The sequence below is a fragment of the Oryx dammah genome, unplaced genomic scaffold, assembly GCF_014754425.2.
Source record: "Oryx dammah isolate SB20612 unplaced genomic scaffold, SCBI_Odam_1.1 HiC_scaffold_1, whole genome shotgun sequence".
NCBI classification, from domain to species: Eukaryota; Metazoa; Chordata; class Mammalia; order Artiodactyla; family Bovidae; genus Oryx; species Oryx dammah.
Genome location: NW_024070185.1, coordinates 20,120,547 through 20,123,738, shown reverse-complemented (window position 1 = coordinate 20,123,738; position 3,192 = coordinate 20,120,547). Strand labels below are relative to the sequence as shown.

Here is a 3,192-nt window from a genome sequence, read left to right as displayed (position 1 = left end):
TTTATCTGTATAAAACATCATTTTTTATCATGTCATATTTAATGCTTTTTTCCCTTCAATGCTATTTTTCCAATAGTTATGTTATCATTTTTGTTTTCTTTTTGTTAGCATTTCGTTACCATTGGTTTGTTTCTCATTCATTAGAATTTTTGCATTTTTAAACTTTTTAAAACATTTATTGGTAATTCATCATTTATATTAGACAATGTGCAATATACTTGTGCAGTTTCATTATACATGATTTCATTTCTCATTTTCAGCCTTTCCAGGACCTATCAATCTAAAGATTTGGATTTTCAGTTAAGAGAAATAAGTAATTTAATTATTTTCTCCTTCTTTTCTCTTTTTCCTCTTCAGTTCAAAGTTCTAATAGATTTTGGAATTTCTGGATTTAGCTAACATTTTAAAAATCATTACTTCTTATGATTTCTTTTTCCATTTGTCTTGCATTATAGGATAACCCCATATTTGAATCCCTCAGTATAATAACTAATTTTCACCTAAATCTATTCTGTCATTTCAGTCGTGTCCAACTCTTTGTGGCCGTATGGACTGCAGCCCTCCAGGCTCCTCCATCCATGGCATTCTCCAAGGAAGAATACTGGAGTGGGCTGCCATGCTCTCTTCCAGGGGATCTTCCTGACTCAGGGATCGAACCTGCATCTCATGTCTCCTGAATGGCAGACAGGTTCTTAAAACTAGTGCCACCTGGGAAGTCTCTCAGCTATTTTATTAAATTTTAATTTTAGCAAATATGTTTTGAAAGATTCAATTATTCTTTTTTTGTGGCTTATATATTTTCTTTTACTTTTAAAATACAGAGGCAATATTCTCAAGAGAATATTTTTAAAATTTTCTGAGAATATTTTTAAAATTTAATTAAAAAATTTCTGCTTTTTCCTGCATTGATTCTGATCCCTGGCAATTAGTCCTCTGAGTTCTGTTCATCTCTTATTTTTCTTTCTTTTACATTGCTTGCCTATTGTAATTACTGGTAATTTTTGATTGCTCATTTGTACTTACAGATTAAGTGAAGTAAGTAAGTGAAGTCGCTCATTTGTGTCTGACTCTTTGTGATCCCATGGACTGTAGCCTACCAGGCTTCTCCATCTACGGGATTCTCCAGGCAAGAATACTGGAGTGGGTTACCACTTCCTTCTCCAGGGGATCTTCCCTACCCAGGGATCGAACCCGGGTCTCCCGCATTGGAGGCAGATGCTTTAACCTCTGAGCTACCAGGGAAGATACATTACAGATTAGGGCCTGCAGTAATCTCATGAGTAGCTATGCTGATAGTCTCTGACTGAGAGTCTCTATTCTAAGGACAGTGATTGAAGGTTTCTATTGGAGCTTTCACAGTTTTGTGGAAGTAGGAATTGAGTTTTATGCCTGCTTAGAATTTTTGTTGGGTGGATTTTTCTTTTTTATGAGGAGACTCTTTGTCCCTTGTAAGGACTATAAGTTACCTGGACTAGTGTCTCATTTCACATGTCTTAGGACACATTTGCTTTCTTCCTGGAGTAGAAGTAAGTAATGAATGAATCAGCCTCCTTTCTAGGGCCCACTTTTTCTCGCAGCACTCACTGTTTGCAGTCAGGAAGCTGTTTTGTGTTTCTGAGGAAACACTCACTAGCCTGGTGGGGTACTCTCTTTTGTGATTTTTGCCTCTTTCTGAGGCTTTGATTTCTTATCCTTACTAGGTTTTGTCCAACATTCATATACACCACACACACACACACACACACACACACACACACACAATCTCTACCTCTGGCCCAAATGTTATATATGGGAGGGTCTGCCAGAACTGGGGAGTGAACTGTATATGCTCAGGTCACAAATCTATATAGTCTTCCAAGACCCTGAAGGGCCCTGGACAGTCACCTAGGCCCAGGCTTCTAGCATGAAACCCTGGGATCCCAAACTGACATCTACCAAGATCCAAGACCATAGCAACTTCAATGTGCCATTTTATTCTGAAATTAGGAAATTAGGTCAGGCAGTCAGAGGACCTGAACAGGAGCCTGCCTGATAATACCTAATGCTGTCAGCTTTTGCCATCTCCTTCTGCTCTTCCAATAGACCAGAGTACAGTGCCTTCCAAAGACCACTTGCCTATATGTTTATGCAAACCACAGACCATGTCACACTCACTTGCCTAGAGCCTCCAATAATTGAAGGAGGGGCACTCAAGCTCTGTGATTGCCTGAACACATGCAGACCATGGGCCCATACAGGATTGTCAGTACTCTTGCCACTCTCATATCTTGGAGAAAGGCTCATTAAACCTACAGCCTATAGCGTGTCTGCATTTCACTGACAACTTTCCAAAACAATAGCCTGATGCCCTGAACTATGGCAGAGCAAACAGTCTCAATTCAAGACCTGGGCAGCAAGCTCATTGAATGAAACAGCCTTTCCAGCAGAAGTTGAGTCCAAAGGAATAAATGGCCCTTACTCCCTGAATCCAACTAAGGAGTACACAGACTATGGCGCTAGGCACCTTGAGCTCCTCATCTGGATACTGCTTTGTAGAAAAAGCAAGATCTTCCAAGCAGGGAATAAAAGAGAAACACACACACAGGCTCTCACACACAAAAAACAAAAAAGTCCCAGACGCTCACCAATATCGTCAGAACTAGTTGCTTGTGTGGCAGCTGCGGAGCATCTAAAATTCACGGCAGGGGGTCTCTGTCCCTCCTAGAGCACTTAACTTTGAAAAGCAGCCTCAGGGCATTGCTCTGTCTTTCTGACCCAGTGCATCTATCAGTACCAGTGATGAGGGAGCTGGCTCCTTCACCCAAGTCTCTTGGGAAATAGTCTCGTTTGAATACGAAGCAGAATGCTGAAAGAATGAGGGATGAGGCCAGGGCTGGAGACACAGCCAAGTCCCAGAGGTTGTGCAGTGTGGAGTTTCCCAGGAAGGCAAACCACAGTGCAGTTGGAACTTGCAAGGCGAGGTACGTGACTTCGGCTGTGTGGGGGAAATAAACGCGGGCCCAACAGAGGGGCAGGTTGGGCTGGGATGCGCCAAGCGTCTAGGGATGGCTCAGAGTATGGAAAACGGTTCTCTGAAGCGGTGCAGCAGAACTGACGCACCTGAGAAGGGACTCTGATCTCGCGGGATCTCGGTAGACGTACAGGTGCGCGACTGGAGAGCCTGGGATGAGAGACGCCCAGGTGCCCCAATGC

At 42.4% G+C, this 3,192-nt stretch overlaps 1 non-coding gene across 1 annotated transcript; it reads right to left on the bottom strand.

The window, feature by feature from the left end:
• Window positions 1-1,170: 1,170 nt before the first annotated feature.
• Window positions 1,171-1,242, bottom strand: TRNAW-CCA. Its single transcript has one exon. It is a non-coding gene; the product is annotated as a tRNA-Trp (tRNA).
• Window positions 1,243-3,192: the final 1,950 nt, after the last annotated feature.